Source organism: Apis florea, unplaced genomic scaffold (assembly GCF_048593485.1).
Source record: "Apis florea isolate Af1SG1 unplaced genomic scaffold, ASM4859348v1 contig_1615_pilon, whole genome shotgun sequence".
In the NCBI taxonomy this organism is placed as follows: domain Eukaryota; kingdom Metazoa; phylum Arthropoda; class Insecta; order Hymenoptera; family Apidae; genus Apis; species Apis florea.
The window spans coordinates 166,544-188,294 of record NW_028256416.1 but is presented as its reverse complement, the minus strand read 5'-3'; the positions used below and the strand labels follow the sequence as shown (position 1 = coordinate 188,294).

Genomic DNA, 21,751 nt, shown 5'->3' with positions numbered 1-21,751 from the left:
AATATTCAAACGAATAGGAGGAAGTGTATTCGTGTATTCGTTGCGTCTCTCGCTTGTCACTCGCTCACCCAACTTTAAACGCGATTAAACTTTGAATGCAAATTCATATTTTTAAATTGTACGCGCAACGAAGAAAGGATTAAAATACAGGAAAAGAGGGAGGGAGAAAGAGAGAGAAATCTAGAGTAGATTAATTTAAAGAGAAAGTTTACGGAACGTGGCGGAGAGATGAATACGTGGGTTGAAGAAAATCTGGAATGGGGAAAAAAGAAGAAAAAAGAAAGGAAAAAAAAAAACACGAAGAGAAAAAGGTTACAAGAAAGAAACGCATCATGTCTGGTTTATGGAAGAGAAAATGTATTCGTCGATTTTTTCTCTCTCTCTCTCTCTCTCTCTCTCTTTCTCTCCGACGAAAGAAACTTTTATAGGGGGTGTGTTCTTACAAATTCTTAAGACTTTTAGACGACGTCCCGTTTTTTTTCAATTTTCAGTTTACGCATCCGTCACTCTGAAACGGCCGGAGTTTAAACGAAATAATAATCGAATTAAAAGTCGCACAAAATGCACTTAATCTTCTCCTACGATTTTTCCATCTAATCGAGATTTTTTTTCCTTCCTGTTTTAAAGAAGATTCATCTAACGTTTACACAGTAGTAGCGATGTAATCCATCGCTTCTTCAGATTCGAAGAATAACTAATCACGTGCGAGAAAGAAAAGAAAAGTTTTATTTTTCAATTCACGGATTCAAAATTCGCTTCGAGGACTATTGAAATAATTAAAAACTCGTTAAATAATTAAATAAGTAAATATCGATAAACGAATATGTATTTTTCACATCGAATTCATGTATCGAAAACGGAAAAGTAACCGAAAGAATGTAGCGGACGAAAGATTTCAACGATGATTTAATGAGTTTGAAAAAAAAAAAAAAAAAAAAAAAAACTCGAAAATCGAGAATGCTCTTTTGATTTATAGAAATATTAATATCGATGCGCGAATGTTTGAAAACGGAACGTTTTTTACGTTTTACTAACTCGATTAGTCCATTGCATATTTTTTCTTTTATCCATTATAAACGAGTAGCCATTTCTTTTCGAGGAACGCGTTTTCGATTTTTTTTCGAACAGTGTGTTATTTTATCGATAGATATTATATTTCCATATTTTTATACGCGTATCTATCTTGTTTTTTCCTCTGTCTCTTTTTATTCCTTTCCTCGTGAATTAACTCCGTTAAAAAGATCTATCCTTTCGTCGCGCAAGCGTAGTCCAAGTTTCGACCACGCTTTCAAACTTTTCTCTTGAACGAGTCAGGAATATCGATAACGAGATGGTCCGCGTTGGACCATCGATCGATTACAATTTTTAGTACGAGTTGTTTGAGGAGCAAACCGTTGGTAAGCGTTTAAAGATTATCGATCGCCAAGAAAAATTGATGTTTCTTCTCTCTCGCGAAAATAAATAACTTTTATATCGCGAAAATGAAAATGGATCGTTTTTCGCAAACGCGAAGAAATAAAAAATTGAAAGATAATCGAAGTAAAAAAACACTTGAATTTTTCGATTGGAAAATGTTCGAATTATTATTAGAGAAAAAAAAAATATTATATCGGTTATTGAAAAGTTATAAAAAAAAAAAAAATGAGAAAAAAATTGGAAACCGATGATTTCATTAAATCGAAATTTAATAATAATTTTGTTTCGGATATGTCGTGAAAAGTCGATGAAATTATTATTAAAATCGATGTTTATGAAATTATTAAAAAATAAAATTACGGTTAAATGCGTGTATTTTTAATATTATTCGATATACTTTAACGTTTAAAAATATTTGGAAATTGTATCGAACGATGAAAAAGAAAAACGTTTGTTTTTACGTTCGTGAAATCGTATGCGATCAATTTTACGAATGAAAAAAAAAAAAAAAAAAAAAAAAAAAGAAAGAAAGAAAAAAAAAGAAAATGGTGTACGTAGAAGGGGTATAAATCGTTGTATCTTAGATCCGAGCGTCCCCATAAAACCGATGGAATTGTGCTTACACGCGCATCCATCACGTTACAAAGTAGAAAAGCTGTAAATCGTAGAAAATATCGGCTATGATCTTATCCCCGTTCCAACTTCGATACAAAGGCATCTTTTTCTCAAACGTTAACACGCGTGTAAAGGATTTTATTTTGAGATATATACGCATACGTGTATCATGAACGATTCGCATCCTCTCTCGTATTTTCTATTTTTCTCACGGAGGTTGAATACGATTTCGTTTGATGAATAAAGTCAACGAAGGTGAGAAAAAAAGAACTCGGTTATTCCGGTTAAATAATCCGCAAACAGCGTCTGCCAAACACGAAGGCGAGCACGAAGGGAGGATTCGTCTCGTTTCTCTTTTAATTATGAACGCGTTTTCAACCGTGACCGAAACACCAACGCGATCGTAAAATGTTAGAGAATGTCCAACGACCGATCACCAAGTCGGCTATTACACCGTTCGAAATGTAAACGAACCCATTTCAAACATTCACAACCACGTTTCCTCTCCGCTACTCCCTCGATACACCAATCGTCTTCCTTCCTTCTTCCCATCCTATTTTTCCCCTACGTCGTCTACGTGTTGTTTTTACCAACTCCAATTTTTCTTCCCTTCTACTTTACAATTTTTTACAACGTTTGAATTTTTAATTTCTTTTCCCAAATCCAAATCCGTTGTGTATGTTGAAGAAGAAGAAGAAGAAAAAAAGAGTCGAAGAATCGACACGCAAATACATTGGTTCTCGTTGAGAAAACTCTGATCGATGGACTCGTTCGTTCGAAGGCCTTTCGGCTTATCGGCTTGTAGTTAATTATCACTTATTAGAAAACGTAGTTTCCAGCGAAATTTTTTTTGTTCGGGTAATAATCCTTCGTACTCGATCCAATTTTTGTTTATCGGTCTACACATCGGTTCTCGTTTATTAACAGCGCCCGCGTTATAACCGTTTCGAACGAATATTTACAATTCCATCGTTGATAAACGGAAATAATCATTGTCCATTACGCGAAATAAATTTATCGGTGTCAACCGTGACTTCGATCGATTTTTCTCGTGTAAAAAATTCGATCGCTCTCTCCCCTCCTAATAAATATCCTATTCCGGTTACCGTCTATTGGAAAACGAAAACGAAAAGACGATCAAAGACGTCCCACTTTCTCGAACAATTCTCGAATCGAATCGATGGAAAATTTTCCATTTCGATCGGAGTGTAAGTATAACGAGTAGGGAAGGAGCGCAAAGCAAGCAGGTACGAAAGAAAGAGGAAAAGAGAGAGCGAGAGAGAGAGAGAGAGAGAGAGAGAGAGGCATGGCGGTTCTCTATATGACGTAATCCGTGCCATTTGTTAAAAAGCGATCCCCCGTTGTTTCACGGTGAGACAATGCGTCTGGACGCGAGGCCACATGGCATCGTCGCGTCGCGTCCCGTCGATCGGTTTACGCCAAGTTTTGCGCGCGTCTGCATACGCGTCATCATCTCGTGGGAAATACGCGTGCGTTCCCGCTTGAAAACGGGAAACGGGCGGCGGTACTCGAGCCGATACCTCGAGGCTCGACCGATTCGAGCCTAGTTTGAGCGGGATCCGCTCGAGAATTCCGAGTTTTTCTATCGGGGGAAGGAAAAAAAGAGGGAAAAAAAAAAAAAAAAGAAAAAAGCAACGAGAGGTGTTTCCTCTACACGCGCGCTGGATATCACGGGTGAGCGTGAAAGGATTGAATACTGGCCTTCACGGAACACGTTGTAAATCCTTCGACAGTCGACGAGCCCGTTAATAATTGAAATGGGAAAACAGGCGAATGCCATCGAAAAATCGAACCAAGGAAACGAAGCGAGCAGGAACAGGATAGAATAATCTAAGAGGTGACCGATTTGACGAGAGAATTACATTCAGACGGACAACAGCGTTTCGGGACAAATTTAAATAAGAGAAATTGAATAAGATGATTCGATTAAATGCAGTTTCGATCGAATACAGATAGAAGCAATTTCCAAAACGAATCGAGTTTAAATAAAGAAAAATTCCAAAGAGAACGAGGCGAGAAAAACCCCCACTCGAAAGATCACGCCCGATCGAGCGGAAGAAATCATCTCTTCGTATCACGAGTATACTCGAATCATCCAACGATATTTGCATTCTTCGCATCCGTCTCGAAATCTATTCCTCCCTTTTATCTCACCTTTCCCTCCGATATCTCCCTCTTTTCCTGTTCGAAAAATTTACCATTTTTCCACTAACCATGGCCAAACTTGAACGGGAGCGGAACCCGTTCGAGCGATAACTATTTCGGAAGGAACGAGTTTTCGTCGTGGAACGATTTCGTCTCGTCGTTTCGCGCGACGATCCGAATTTGAAATAATTTGCAAGATTTCTTTCACGATTTCTTTCAAGATGTCATCGTGGATGACACGGAGATGGCGAGGATAAGAAAATTAAGGAAATGGGGATACGTGACGCGTCCCCTGATCAAATCGTTCTTCTCGATCGTTCCTCACCTACCATCTCTAATCTCGTTTCTTTATTCGCCGATTGAACCCAAGATATATCTGTTCAAAACGTGCATCAAACATTTGCATGCGCGATCACGTATCAAATTTTCCGTGAACGTCGATTCATCCAATCGATCCTCCGCTAATCATATACGTACACGTTACGCTTTCCGTATTTTTCGATGCCAAATTTTCTCGTTAATTCGCTGATTAAGCTCGCAATCGCGTATTTACCTTTGATTCGAACGATTTTGAAAAACACGTCCGATCGTTTGTCGCCAAGCTTTGGCGACTGTTTGCGCCAATTCCGATTCGATTTTTTAAAAAGCGTGCTCCAATTAACGAGAATACTCGATCGATTTGAAAATTTTCGACAAATTAATATTAAAAAGATTGAAGATTAAAATTATCGATATTATTGTCAAAAGTCTCGTTCTTTCTTTCTTTTTTTTTTTTTTTTTTTTCGTTAATGTTAATCCGTTACGATCGATCGTTTCAATTTTCCATCGATTATTTAAAAATCGAAGAAAAGCTGGACGAGTTACGAAAATTGAAACGCATCGAGGTCGAGACCCCTTTAAAATTTCCAACGAGGAGGAGGTACCCCCGGACTGTGTTTCAAAGAGCCACGATTTATAGGGACAATTCGATTTTATCCCGGTAAAACAATGCCCCCGTCTACACTCGTCTCGCTGTCTTTTATTTCTCGACAAATGGACTGGATCAGACTTACGCGTCGACAAACGCGTTTCATGCTTCCACTTTATTCTTTTTTTCTCACACCTGCGCTTTTCGTACCGTACGACCCCCCCCCCCCTCCCCTCCCAATCTGTTCGATTTACACATTTCCTATTAATCAATGCCGAATATCGTCGAATCGCGAACGAAACAGAGAATAATCTCGATAAATCTCGATAATAACTCGATAATAAGTTGCATCTTCTCCATCGTTTCTCCATCGTTTCCAAAATTTGCTCGTCCGAACCCCTTTCTCCTCTTTCCTCGACATTTAGTTCCTCTCGGACTACCACCACTCGGCCCTTCTCAACGTGGTCCACTTTTATCTAGTTCACCGCACCGGGCGAATCACGCTCAGATAACCTCGTTAAACTTGACTGACCCTTTTCTAACAATAACGTAACCAGACTGCCTGGAAAAAAGGGGTGGACGAGATGCATCTGGCCGGATTAGAATCTGACCTTTCGTAATCGCTTTAAAACCAACCGCTAATTTATTCCCGATGTAGCGGAGATCCCGATGATTTAGACCCCTCCTCTCGCTCCTCCTTTCCGCCCGAAATACGAAACGGATCTATCGTCTTGTTCTCCGCTAACTTTTCTATCTATCGTGGGGAAACGCTATCGAGGATGATATACGGGGCCGGGGGGAAATATCGATCGAAGCATCGCGATACTTGGATGCGACTCGGTCGAATTTCGACGAGTGCTCTCCTTTTTTTTCCTTCGTTTCTACTTTCGCCAAGCCATCGATACCGATTCCCACGGGAACGGGGAATAGAAATTATCATCTCGCGCCGATATTACGTACGCCGCGTTTCCACGATAACGAGCAGCGAGGATAAATGAATGAGGTAAAGGAAGAGATTCGATCTTGGATTCGTTCGTTCCCTGTAATTTTTATAGATATATATGTACAAAAGAGAAAAATTTAAGGGAATTTGTTGTCTTCTTATCCCAAGATAAAGACGGTTTATCGTGGAAAGGATATTTAAAAGATTCGTCGTTGAAATAGAAATTAATTTTAACGAATGTTTTTTTGACGAAACGAGGCAAACTTGGAAGCGAAATGTCAAATTTTTAATAACGAATCGAACGAATAACGAAAAAAAAAAAAAAAAGAAAGTTTAGAATAATTTTTAACGAAAATAAATTTCCGTTCCCTACTACAAATTTTTCATGGAAAAAAATCGACTTAAACCGATGATTTTTCAGAATTGCGCGTCAAAGAATATATTGAAGGAGGAAAGATAGGATTTTTCTCGGAGAAATTCAAAGGGTTTTCACACGATGGCGATATATTCTACCGCTTAAAGACAAACCCGAGGGCACAATTGCAAATGACAAAGTTCTTCGTTTCCCTTTCGGATTCCACTCTTGCCGCGTTATTTCGTCGGTTGATGGATGATTCGTGTCGAAAAATCGATCGCCGATTCGAGCGACAACTCGAAATTCAAGTTTGACAAAGGGAGACCAACGTGTCGATTGTTTCTCCTGTCGAAGAAAATTGAGTAAAAATCGATAAGGGGATACGCTTTTCAGCGATTGATCGAATACAGACGGTGAAAAATTTCAAAGAACACCGCGTTCAAAGTATTAATCGAAATACGATTCAAAGAAGACGAAATAAAAATTTATACGTATATATATATTGGAAAGAAAAAATTTTGTTCTTTACAATTAAATATTAGATGGGTAATTTTCGCGATACGATACTTAGAACAAGGATAACTTTCAAATGACGAAGAATTTATCGTATTTTTATTTAAATATTATTATTTAATGACACGTTTGACGAACGATCATCGGTCTCGTTTCGAACGATCTCGTCGGAAATACCGGCGACGAGGAACGACGGTAATGCATTAACATATCAAATATTAAAAATGTCATTTTGTCGAATAAGATGAAAAGCGTCAATTTTCCAAGAGACACGTTTGACGAGTATATACCGAGTACGTGATATATATACAATTTTATATGAAAAGAAAACTTTTAAAATTTTCACACTCGATATTTGACGTTATTGACCTCGCCATCTTCTTACACGATTACACTTTTTCCTCTAATTTCGATATAGGATTACTATATTGGGCGAGGAAATTAACTCGATATAATTGAAATAATACAGAGAGGAAGGGCGATGCGCATTTGGAACGCGAAAATTAGCTCGGTGAAATGTTATCGACTCTTGCTACGACGAGAAAGAAATTAGAAAGCAATTCTCACGCGATTTACCTATGAGAGAAATATTCGCTTCGCGAAACACCCCCCTGACAAGCGTGGAACAGAGGGTCGCTCTGCTAAAACGCGATTCGAACGAATCTTATCCTACGGATCGGATGGTCTCGCCGCGTTCCAATTAGCGCGCTCGAATCGCGCCACATAAGGCGAAAGCTGCGCGACGCACAATCGCTACGCTAAAAAACGCAGCGTGCCCCTCCGACCCGACAACAATGGGCCGTTGATTTTGCATTCGCTTCCAAGCAAGGGGGTCGCTGCCTCCACCCTCTCCACCTCACCCTTTCCGCTAAACCAACCCTCCCCCCCACCGCCTCTTATCGATCCCTTCACGGTTTTCTTCTTTATTTCTACGTTTCATTGTGCGATCGTTGCGCCCGTGATTTCTAACCTCCGTGTTTTGACGTAATCCCATAAAGCGCGTTATTCTTGTGTAAATAGCCGTCCGCCCAACGAGGGTTCGAAAGCGATACGTTGCCTCCACAGATAGGGGGATGCGTCCGCCCGGTTAATTGCTCCAACTGGTGGGAATCTCCTTCCTTTCCTTTTCCCCGACCCTTCTGGGCCTTCTCTGATCTGGCGTTTATTTTATTCTCTTCTTTTCTCTTAATCGCAACTTTGAATTCCGCGATGCGGAATATTGAAAACTGGGAGAATTTTAGACGATCGGTTTCGACGAAAGATAGGAAACTCCGTTCTTTCGATTTTAATCGGTTGATCGGTTTAAGGAGGAGAGAGGAGAATATCAAAATCTTTTCAATATCGAATTTTAGTATTTTAATTATACTTGGAAGGTGAGTTATTCTTGGAAAAAACGATATCGTACGATATTTCCCGGCCTTGAATTCGAAAAACTTGGGAGCCCAAGAGTGACGCAAATTCTAAAGCATCGCGATTTCTTAAGATTCTCGAATAGTTCGTTAACTATCCCCGGCTAAGTTTAAAACGACCGAAACTTTCCTAAGATCCTTGAAAATCCGCGTAGTCGCGATATTTTATGGTAGATCTTGAGAACTTTTGGGGGGAGAAAAAAGAAACCATCGGATTATACACGGGTTACATCCACGTGCAAGATCATCTTGCAACTTTCTCCTCCCTGATTAAACTTGAAAATATCATTTTCAAAATTTCCTTCGCACCTTTCGACACTCGTTAACCCTGAAATATTTCGAATTCCCAATCATCCTTTCCACTCGTTCCAATTTATCGAGTCCGAAACTATCAAACGTTAACCTATAATCCTTAAAAGGATATAATAAACGGGGTGTATAATATATGAGTGGGAAAGGGGCTCGCTGGAAGATGCGTTACGTTTGTTTGATCGGATACAAAGGAAGGGTGGGCTGATTTTGGGGCTTGGATGGGTTGCTTAATCCCTGTTTCGACGAAATCGAGGGGTGGCGAGGGGTCCATTGTAAATAAATTATCGAGATTGAACGAGACAACCCGGAGAATTTTTGCGATCGTTTTCTTCTCCCCCATATGAACGGTAAGGCTACAGGCCTATTGCGTATCGTATCGAGATTTTTGGTAATTGTGATGACCATTTCTCGGAGATCGCGATTCCAACGAGATTATTTCGTTTTCCATTTCATATTCGTTTCGTTTAACGGATATTAAAATCGTTCCATTATATATCTCTTCTCCAATCCCGATGAATATTATCGTTCAAAGATGGCAGAGTCCTAGATTCTTGGAGCAATTGGTGGTACGATTATTAATCCACGCTATACTCGAGCCGATTCTTTTAGCAAAAAAGTACAAGTTCTTGCCTTCTTCTTCCTTTTTTCTTTCCTCCGCATCGCCTTTATCCCGGGATCCTCCATTGAACTCTCATCGATATTTTCGGTTGTATTCTATACAGATATATATCTTCCATTCCAACTTTTATTCATTGTTCCGCTCGAGAACCGTTTCGATTTTAAACCAGACGCGATCGCCTATTAATCGACGTTCTTGCGAATTTGTATCCCATTTAAAAATAAAAAGAAACGTATACACATTCATAATGATGGATAATATTTTTCAAACGTTGCACTTATCCCGTGAATACGATTTTATTTATTACGGAGTTCGAACGATAACGATAGGAGATGATATTAAAAATTCGTACTCGATAATCTACGAGATAACTCTTTTAAAATTTAATCGTTAAAAAATTAATATTCGAAAAGATGGCAGGAGCGGAAAGTTGATCACGAGGACGATTAATAAACAGAAAGGATAAAGATAACAGAAGGGATCGGTGTAAAGAATAGGTTTTCCTTTTTTTCGACGAGACGAGACGACCAAGACGGAAGAATTCTCCTCGGAGTTATTTTCATGGAATTTCGCGTGGCACGGTACGGTGCGATGCTACTTCCGCTGGAAAATCGGCAATGGCCTCGTTGATTTATCACCGATCTATTTGAAAGCGGCGACAATCATCCCTGCCGGGAATTCGTGTCACTGGCCGCGATATATCGTACTACGTCTTCGCACTCCGCTTGTCCAATTTTCAGCGCAAAGTCGGCCAAACGTACGAACGAAAATTACTCTCGTCTACGTGCACGTTTTATTTCGTTTAGTTGATCCTACGTATCGATTTGTGCCTCTGTTATGTAAAATGAAATATGCGCCGCTTATACTCACTTGCTACGTGTTATAAAGAAAAGAAAAAAAAGAAGTGTCGCTAATTTATAGATTTGAAAATCCATTGTAAAGTTTCAGCTGAAATTACGATCGAAATTCCTCTCTTTCTTCTCTCTCTCTCTCTCGATATATTCCGTAACAAAAGGAACGCAGTAACATCGGTCCGATCAAACGTAACGCGACGTAGCGAAATGGAACGTAATATCCATGACGCGTCGCGTGTTCGACGCACGATTAATCCATCATCGTGTGTTACGATTAATCGAAAGATTGTTTCGTACCTCCGCGAAAAACGTACGATCGCATCTCGTTTCGTTTAAAAACGATTATGTTCCCGATAAATATTTTCTCAACGGGATTTCCATTCGTAATCTTCAATTTCCAATTATTCTCATTCCCATGAAATTCATTCGTCACGCCTCGTTTATCCGCGCCTCGTAATATCCTCGAAGGACACTCTCTGCCTCGATACGTCCTCCTTCGCTTCTCCCGTAACGCTGAATTATGGTCACTTTTTTTTCGTTCACCTTCTTCGCGCTTGTCATCCGCCACGAAATTTACGCGTAAAAATGGATAGGTGTACGTAAAACGATAAACGGCCTTCCATTTTCCTTTACCGTTCGAAACTGGGCTGCGATGCAACTATTAGCGAACGGCTTTAAGGGATTAATTCGTACGGCCGTTTATCGCCAAAGATAGACATCTGTAGATATATATATATATATATATATATATATATATATATATATATATGAGAGAGAGAGAGAGAGAGAGAGAGAGAAAGAGGGACACGCGAACCGAAACTCGTAAAAAGCGTGCCGGTAATTCTCTTCGCGCGTATAACTCAATTCGCCTTTTATTTTCGCTCCGTTACCCGTTTCACTTTACCTCTTCCCTTTGCTTTATCGTCGTATTACGAATTTAAGAAATTTTAAAACCGCTCCAATCCCCGCGAGTTTCCAATCCCGCGTGTATCTTTTCAAAGTCGCGGTCCTATATTATCATCACGATCGAAATATATAAATCATGGGAAATTTGGATCGATACCGATTCAATAACGGCCGCGAAACTGTGGCCAATGGCGAAACGTGTATACACGTAGGATCGCGGGGATCGAGAGCAGGTGAATCTGTGGAAGCGAGGGAGGGGAGGAGAGAGCGCGCGACGGGTGTCTGGCTGGAATTCAATTTGATCGTTCCATTCGTCTTCGCATCGGTGTCGAGATACACTACGCGCGACCCTCCCGTCCCGGGACATCGACCCCCTGTTTCTCCATTTATCCTCCTCCTCCTCCTCCTCCTCCCCTTTGTGCCCAAGAGGCCGCCATCGACCACGCGTAAACGTTTATTAATGCGCGTAAATCAAAACGGTCCTCGATTAGTCCACCAATCTTCTCGATTCGCGCGAAAACACGTTCGTAATCCCATTGTTATTTCCCTTTCGCCCGAGAAAATTTCAAAACCCGATATTTAACCGAAAATTAACACCTCGTTCAACATCGTTTCTGCAAAATCATGTAAAATCGTAATATATATATATATATATATATATATATATATATATATATATATTCGTCAGATACTTGTCGATCAGAGTACTATCTACAGAACAACCGATATCCCAAAAGTATTGATCGTGTCATAAATATTGATAAAGAAAAAAAATAAAATCTCCCTTCTGAAACGGTAGCACGCGTCAAAATAATCGAATGACAGTCTGCCGATGCGATACGGCATTAATCATTGTTCTTTCAAAACGAGTCACCCTATACCCTACACGATCGAACCATGGACTTCATTAACGCGCGCATCAATCGCATTACCACTCGACCTAATGACCCCCCGATGAGATCAGGAAGGGACAACAGAACGTGTCCAAACACCCCTCGTGCCTCTCCCTTCTTTCCGCCACGATGTTACGTTTCCTCCAACATCGCGTAAACCGACGTTATTCTTTATTCCTTAGAGAATATAGGGTCCGATTCGTTCGACCGTAGAATTTTTTAATTCTGTTTAAAAAAAAAAAACACAAATTCGACGAAGCAGAATACCACGTGTACATACGTGAAAACATCCAACGCGCGCGCGGTTATTCCTTCTTCTCTTCTTTTCTCTCTCGTCGATCCCTCGTCGACCATCGCGTAACAATTTAAAAATGGTAATGGAAGCGGCCGCGGTTGTGATTAAAATTTGCCGCGTTTGCTAAAGGAAATAGCCCCTTTGATGCCATCGATCTGACGCTCGAGAAAAGAAATCTCCGTAAACACGTATAATCTTTCGCTCTCGTCGTTTATTCTCTAACGCGTGATAAATCGACATTGTAACGGAATTAATCTCGAGTAATTAACGCGCATCTTTGGGACGAGGATGGGCTTTCGAATTGTTTTCGACGTTATTGCGGCGCCCCCGCGGCAATTCCGACAAAAGAAGGATCGTGCGCGCGCATACATAATACGTATATGTATAAATAGACTTAGGGGATGAAAGAGGGCAAACTGGCTTTTGAGTCTCGCTAACATAAATCGCGAGCCACCCTCCTCCTGGGAGGAGGATTTCGACGTGGCCGTGGGGTAATAATTCCATGATTATTTCACGAACGGGAAATACAAAGAGCAAGAGTGGTGGGAAAAGAAGAAGGAAAGGAAACGTATAAAGAGGAAAGTAAAAGAGAAAGTAAAAGGAACGCGACGAGTACGTATGTACGTATATATATATATAACGTAGCAATAGTAATAAAGTAAGAAAGACGAAGAGAAAGGGAAGACGGGAGGATGGTGGCCCTTTCTCCCTCTCGTGAATATGCATGCGTGGAGAAATTTATAACCGGGCAACAGAGGGGCGTAGGGCGTAATTGTAGAGCGGGCACGAGTTTCGAGGGGCCGCGACGCTATAATGGAACCAAAACATCCCTTAGGCCGGCCACCGCCGAAACTTTAATTATATTTCGACTCCCCATCACCAAGGTACACAAACCAGCCTCGCTAATAACCAGAAAGCACTGTTCTACGACCTCGCCGTTTTTTCTCTCCCGTTGCGCGCCTCCAATCTGCGAGCATACGCGCGCCCATCAAGAATACACGTTCACACCCAATTCCCTCCCTTGTTTTCGATCTATCCGAGTTTTCGATTTCATTTTCGAATAATAACTTTCGCCCGTGCGTGTGCGTTCGGCCTCGAACCATCCGGAGTGACAAAAATTTCCTCTCCGTAGTCGCGGAATTTGGTTCAAAAAAAAAAAAAAAAAGTTCCGTAACGATCGACCCGCTTCTTCCCGACCCACTCGAGCTAAAGTTTACCGGGATGATTCACAGCGATTACACACCACGCGAACTGCGCCCTCCTTGTAATCCATTAAAACCACTTTGATAAATTGACAAATACATATATGAAATATCATACCGACGTTCCATCGACAATCCCCTCTTTGCATACGTGGATAAGGTTACGTGGCCGAGAATCTCCAATTTCTCGCGGATGCATCTGCTCCATTCGACCGAGCAACAAGGAAAACAACCTACCGTATTTACCTACGTATTCTCCATCGCCTATATCGTTTTTTATTCGGTTGGGCCTAAATAAATATGGAAGAGGGACGAAGCGAGAGAAATTCCGTAGAAATAGGGGATGGAAGAGCATCGCGAAACGAAAGGAAGGAAAAATATTAGCCGTATGCTGTTTAACAAAATCGAACGGTCGGTGTGGCACCAGTCCTCGAAGCTCACCTCAGGCCAGGCACAGAGAAAGGGGCTTTTATCATCGGCAATGACGCGTGCGATACAGGAGAACGAATAGCGGGGACTACACGGGACAAACACATAAATTACACCCTATGGCCTTTGTACTTTTGTCGTCGATCATTCTCGCCCTGTGCACGTCGCCGCAAGAAAGTTCGGACTCGCTCGGCGGGAGATGTTTTGTCAGAGTCGATCGTGTCGCGTCCTAACCTCGTTCGAAAAAGGTTCGAGGACTTTGTTGCTCGCCTCACCTTGCTCGGTCAACTCGGAAAGAAGGAAGGGAATACGGTACGAGAAGAAAGCTACCATGGATCGAACAACGAAAACTAGCTTGCATTTAGATTTTTAATTTTTTTTAAATTTCAATAAAACGCGTATCGGACGTTTAAACATATTTCTTCTACGATTCGTCTATATATTCGTAATTTGGTCAAAAATACAAAATTAGACGTTACTAAGTTTTCGTCGTTTCCTTCCGCATCGCGAAAAATTGAACGCTTTTTCGTACTGTTGTATTATATGTCGGACGAAATTTCGAATCCGTAAAAACATTAATATATGCGACAAGGGCAGAATTGGTCGTTGTTTAACGCGATATCGGTTGGATTTCCCGTGGAATTGTGCGGCATCGAGCGGCTTTTTAATTCTATTAAACGGGAATTTCGCGAGAGGAAAGACCGACTCGAATTTACGAGCATTTTTCTATCGATCGCGAGAAACGTTTCCAATCGAGACACGAATTAAAATATTTGTTACGTTGTTTTCGGTTCGAGTACGTTCGAAGTGTACCACCTCTGAAATTGTTTTTACGGTAGAAAGAAGAGAGACGAGACAGAGGATAAATCGTGATACATCGTGATTTTCTTTATCGTGTTTGATTTAATTATTTCATTCATTGCATTACAACGTTTCTAAATTAATCGAAAAAATTAGAAAGTCTTTTTAAAACGCGATGCAATCTAAAAATTTGATGCTTTCAAGCTTGGAGTCGAGTGCAATCTATCCCTTTCCACCTTTTTTCTTTTTTTCAAACTCTTTTAACGAACATTACCCGTACGAAAACGAACGATAATTTTGCGAATATCTTAATTGGTAAAACTACTTTGGCAAATTTCAATTTGATTTTTCACTTTTGTTTTATCGAGTTTCATTTTTCTCTCGTATAAATATAATTTTATTTAGGGAGGATAAGTAATTGGCGCGACACGATTTTCTAAAACGATCGAAGAATCGTTTGTCGGAGAAAAGAAACTTAATTTAACGAGACGAATGATGTTACGAGTAATCGTGTGATTATTTCAAATTCATATAATTTGATAATTAATAACGATTAAATTAAATCGAATAATCTAATTAAATTGATCCATCTATTTCGAAAATTTAAAATAAGTCCAATTTAAAATATAACCAAACATTTAGCCGAAAAATAAAACATTTTCCTACAAGGTGAACAGATGCGCATAAATCTCTCGTCCCGATAGAATCGTTTTCGTATACGGTCTTGTTCACCGATCTCTTTCAAATAACGATCCTCATTTATCCACGCTGAATCATCGTTTTTTTTTTTTTTTTTTCGACTATCGTCACTTGTCACGCGTCCTACGCATTTCTAGGAAAAAATGTGGGTCACTATGGTTTCCAGAATTTCGACCGCCACTCATCAACCCTCGCGTTCCCAACGCTACGTGCATTTGAACGATCGTATCTCGAGAAATGATCGACAAAATGGGAATATGGCATGCCTCTCTTTCTCTCTCTCTCTCTCTCTCTCTATTTTTTAAAAAATTCTTTCTTCTCGAGACATCAAATAAATTTTTCGAATTGTACGGTTAAACGGTAAATTCGTAACGAAATTCGTCGCGAAATTCGCTGAAATATAAAAATGATGCAAAAAGATTATTTTTTTCATATATTTCTTTGGTTGGACGTTGGTAAAAATATTGGGTAGATATTAAATCGAGTAAACACGACAAATATGAAATTTATTTATAGAAGGAAATCGTGTTTTTCATTTTTTTCATTTTTTCAACAGTATCGTTTAATATTTTCACGAGTGTTATATCGACTCGCATCGCTGAAATAATTAATGAAATGCAAATATACGACAATGAATATGATATGTTGACAAATGAATATTTTCATCGAAATCTAATATTCATAATATAACGAATACACGAGCACCAGCGTCAACGCTAACTCGGAAAATGAGAAAGGAAAACGTAAAAGCGTGTCAGTGAGAAGAACGTGAATCCGTGGTTCTGGCAAAGCATCGTTTGCACAAGGAACGAGCAACAACGTGACGAGCAGCTCGAGAATGAAATCGCGTTGAATCGCATTGTCTTCCAGACCCCGGAAGAAACGAATCTCTCTCTGAACACGGGGAGAGAAACCGAAACGATATTTCATCCTCTTCGTTCCGCGCTTGTCAATGCCTGCCACTTTTATACATGAACAAAGTAGTGAATTATGCAAACCACGAAAGCATGAAAAAACCGGAGTTGGGAACTTGAGGTGGAAATTACAAACGAAGTCGAGGAAAATCGTCCAGAAAAGAGGACATTGGTCTCTGCTGAGGCAGAGAGAGAGAGAGAGAGAGAGAGAGAGAGAGAGAGAGAGAGAGAGAGAGAGAGAGAGAGAGAGAGAGACAGAGAGAGAGAGAGAGAGAGAGAGACAGAGAGACAGAGAGAGAGAGAGGATATAAGGATGAATCAATCATTGAATCATTTTCTCCGATATCGCGCTAATTTCGTAGAAATTTTGATCTATTACATAATGGAACGATTATCGAGATGTTATTTTTGTTTCGAAAAAAGATAAAGACTTTTAAATAAACAAAAATTCAAGAATGAAATAGAAAAAGTAAACGAATTGTTTCTCTTATCTTTTCTCAAACTTGATCTCTAGTGATATAAAAATTAGAATTCTTAAATTTAAATTATTTAAAATTTTAAATTATTTCTCTTAAAGATTCCATAAATGAATCACAATCGAGAAACAGAAAAGAACGTGACATATTATGTAACATTATGTTACATGTATTGAAATCTTAAAAAACATTTTTTATACCATCTAACAGCTTATAACAGTATGCATATATGCATAATAAACGTGTATTCAAAATTGAATCGTTTAAAAGTGATGCAAAATAAAAATTTGTACTCGTACAGTTACTTTGTAACACTGAGAATGATTCCTATATTTTTCAATTCTTATATTAATTCTTATAAAATATATAATCGTACCACTAATATTAATGATATGATTATATATCGTGTGTCAAATAATAATAATTTTCCAAACTTCACTTTTTGTTGAGAATTAAATACCTGATCATGATATATTCCATTCATTTTTTTTTTCTCGAAAAAATTTACTTATTTTCAAATAAGTATATTCTTCTTTTGTTGCCTGTTTGCAAAACATTCACATTCGTGATCGTTGTACAACACAAACATCAAAAGAAATTGTAAAAAAAAATCGAATTACAATAAAACCTGAAAATAAAGTTTCAATTAGAAATTTTCTAGCAATATTCTAGAAATTTCTAGAATATTTTACTATATTTCTATTATTATGAAAATGATAGAAAAATAATTGATAATTAAAAGCGTAAAAAAAAAGAAAATAAACAAAATAAGCTTTCTACAAAAATTATTTATATTTATATTATTTTGCCTATTAATTATCCATTTACTTATATTACAATCCTTTATCTACTTAATTAACATTCTTAATTATGCATGCACTTTATTCTAAATATATTTTATTCAATGTTTTTCTATGATGCAATCTTTCATTCTTGTAAAAAACTTAAATACAATGTTAAACTATTTTAATATTTTATTTCTAAAATCTTTTTTCAGCTATATGAAAATTAAATATTTCACTTATAAATCCTGCATATTAAAAATCTAAAAGATTCTTTACACAATCTATATTCATATCAACGATATAATTTTCAAGAATTTATGGTACGACATGAACTATACATGGCCAGAGAAAATGCAAATAAAAATAACGATAGTGAAAAAAATAATAGTCATTAAATATTAAGGATTGAGTTGTTTCGAGGAAGAAAGTTTAAAGAAAGCAAGTTTCATGATTGCATTATGAAAAATTGGAACATTGTTACAGAAAGCATGTATCAAAATAGGGAAGATGAGAGTGCTTTACTACTATTTAGAAAAAATGTCTATCATAATATTTATTTATTGCTTTTATAAATCTATCAAACGCATTACACGCGATAATAATATAATTTGGATAATAAAATTGCATAAGTCGAGAAAGAAGAATAAAGAAAAAAATACTTTTTCTATCGAGCATTTGTTAAAAAAGATATTGTTACTAATAACAATATCTTATGCACATTATATAGTCTATTAAACATATTCGATTCGAAAATTTTTACATAGTGCAAATTTTACATAATAAATCATGCATTATTTCAAAATATTTTCCATTCTCATCTTGATATTTTCAATAATTAATATAATAATTATGAATTACATAAAAATTATATTATAAAAATAATAATTCAAAATAAAATATAAACAGAAAATATAAAAGTACTTACATACATCTCTTTTTTCAAAAATTTAAATTTTACTTTTCTTCCGTAAAACGTAAATTGTCATTGTGGCGTCCATATTGAAAATTCTTTTCCCGCCTAAAGTTATCTCAGCAATCAGTTATATATCTGCGGAAAAAAAATAAATCTATAAAATAAATATATAAAATACGCAAGATTAAATTAATTATATTAAAATAAGACAACAATTTAACTCGTATTCTACTTTAAAAAATAATAATACGAATTAATATTAACTCAAATATACTGATTAAATAAATAAAATTAAACGAATTATTCTTCAAAAAATCAAGCATAATGATCAACTATAATTACATTCACTCGAACGAAAATGAATAAAATGAAACAAAAAAATAAAAAAAAGTATCAAATAAATATTACGCAATAAATTAATCTCACGCTTGAAGCGAAGCGTCCGATCGTCACGAATTTCGACTACAAAATGACGCGTAGTACTTTCCGTGTATCGAATTATATGTATTGAGAAGAAAGTATATACACAATTCGACAAATCGAAACGTATCGAACGTAATATCGTATCGACCGTCAATATTTTGGAAGGTCTTAATTATAGAAATGTTTAAAATTTCGGGAGTGTAAAATGAAAACAAATACCGTATGAAGAGAAACATGAGAAATATGTATGTGTAAATCGATGTGAATTATCTAGTTACTTTCATTTCTACGTGAATAAAAAGGACAAAAGAATTTTATAATACTATGTATCTATTAAAATAAACAAAATCTTACTACGTTTGCACAAAAATCGTCGAATTATCTTTTCAATTGTCGTAGTATATACAAAACTGTTACACTTTCAAGGCCATTCTTTATTTGATGTTTCAAACTATGATTTGTCACAAAGATATTTAGATTTTGATATAATAACGAGTAAATAAACAGATATTACTTAAACAAGACTTAATTAACCATATTGAAATACTGTATTAATATAATTTTTGTATAATTATGCACCTCTACCGACGAAACGAATCCTGTCACCACACTTTTCAACTGTAAACTGACGAAATGCGCACAATGATGCGCACAATGATGCGGACTGATTTGTCCCGCCATTATAGCTCAATGGTTTTCTGATTGGTTGAAGCGCTGCGGTTCTCTATGTTTCAGTCGCGCGAAAATTGAAATATAATATATTATACATCAACTGTAAATTTTTATATATCGAAGTCTTATAAAAATATAACGATTAAAAATATAATAAAAATAGATTATAATAATTTATTTAAAATAAAAATTGTCCAAATTAAAACATTTAAAATTGAAATTGAATCTTATCTGCAATATATTCAGAAAATAAAAAATACATGTAATATATATTAGTTTAATTACTCTTAAACTTCGTTCCATCAAAATTATGAAAAAAAATTAGTAAAGAAAGATTTATCGGATTCAATTTGATATTAATTTTGAAATAAAATTCTAAACTAACAATAAATTATAAATTAAATTTCAAACGATATACACGTACATATAATAATTTATTTCACATTCTTATTAATTTTTTCATTTCATTCGATTGATATCAAAGTTTTTTTCTAGTAAGAAGCATGAAAAATCTCCCCATTAATGCGAAATTAAACTTCTTTTTTTAATCCTATATAATCTTATTTCGTACTTTTACGTTTAAAAGTTTTCGTTCCACGATTTCAAAATAGAGCGTGTAAAAAAGTTACAACGCATTATGCTCGGAGATGCTTCGCTATCTTGGCTAAAAAATATAAAAAATAATCATATACCTCTATACGATTCGACGCAGAGTTAAGAAATAATATCAAATATTTTTATACCAATTTTTCGTTTTCTTTTATTTTCTTATATCTTTGCATTTTTATCAATTTATAATCTCGCGTAATTCTTTCCAAGAAATAACAATTTTTCTAAAATTTTCCATTTTATTATTTCAAAACTGCTAGTTATAGCTAAATGTGTACAAATAATATGTTTTAGTAAAAATGTATGTTTTCACAACAAAGAATTCTCGATTTGCTTTCAAATATTCGAAAAGAGATATTTCACAATTTTGTTAATTATGTGAAATGAGATACGTGGACGTGCAGAGCTTTTTCTTTCATCCAATGACTATATTTCCAAATAATAAAATTCCTAAAAATAATGATTGTTCGTAAGTTCGATTTAAAGCAAAACCAAAGAATGAATGCAATGCGATTTAAAATGGAAATATTTCACGATTAGCTTAACAAATAGTAAAAGATACAATGTCCATGTATTTATGAAATCTTTTATCTCGATACAAAACACAATCACAAAGTACTTTATAAATTGTATCTCGTATGCGTGGCAATCTATTTTTAATTTATCAAATAAAATTAAAACTAGAATTCGGAGAAATGATATCGATTCTATCCTTGAACCTCGATTCGTTTGCGATAAATTGATCGATTTTTTAAAAATAAGAAAAAAATTTGATCATCGTTCAAGAATATCGTAGATTAAATCGTTCATTCGCGAAACTCGTTGCTTTAACAAGGTCTCATTACGCGAATAGAACGAACCATGCTGAATCGCAAGTGCGTAAAAGACAGAGAAGAAATGCCGTAGGCGAGACGCGACAACCATGAGTTCCGCCGAAACACTTCCGGGAGATGTGGTAGAATCATTTGTCTGCTTCGTATTTCAGAGTTCGCAATTTCTCATCCGATGACATTTAGGCGTCCATGATTAGGCGTCGAAACAGTGAAAAAAACTCTGTCTCTCAAATTTATCGTCATTTCTTTTTATTTTTTATCGAGATTTTCTATTAAAATTGCCGATAAATCGAACGATTTAAGAAAAGAAAGGAAGGTGAAAAAAATTCAAAATTTGAAAAGTTAACGTCTCGAATATTCGAAACGCGATTTTAAATCGAGAAGTCATCATGGATATATATGTATATTTGATCAAAGCATTTGAAATAATACGTTATTACTATAATCGCGAAAGATGATATAAATGAAGTGAATTTGAATTATGAGAAAGAATAAACAATATATGCAACAAGAAGAAATGTGATGACTTTATTAATAACGTATCGGACTTTCTCCCTTTCTTTCTCCTATATTTTCACTTTCATATCCGTGATTATCGTCAATTTTAATTTGCCGTTCATACCTCTCTTCATCTCTCTTCTCTATAGTTATACTATGTTATCTCCGCTCACCTTTATTTCCAAGTTTTTCGCGTTTTTTTACCACCGATACATATTTTTTTTTTTTTTTCGCGATTCGACCAGCAAACGTTAAATCCCTCGCGTACTTTTCGAGAAAATAAACGGATTATCG

General features: G+C 36.7%; 1 protein-coding gene and 1 long non-coding RNA gene across 3 annotated transcripts in view; one reads left to right on the top strand and one right to left on the bottom strand.

Moving 5' to 3' along the window:
* LOC105736474 (uncharacterized) overlaps nt 1-21,751 on the bottom strand; it is a 106,999-nt gene that overhangs the window by 49,728 nt on the left and 35,520 nt on the right. For both annotated transcript variants that reach the window (XR_015290858.1, XR_015290857.1), the window contains exon 4: nt 18,435-18,557. This is a non-coding gene — a long non-coding RNA (uncharacterized LOC105736474). The remainder of the gene's footprint in view (nt 1-18,434; nt 18,558-21,751) is intronic.
* Con (leucine rich repeat protein connectin) overlaps nt 1-21,751 on the top strand; it is a 165,300-nt gene that overhangs the window by 121,485 nt on the left and 22,064 nt on the right. The window lies entirely within an intron of this gene.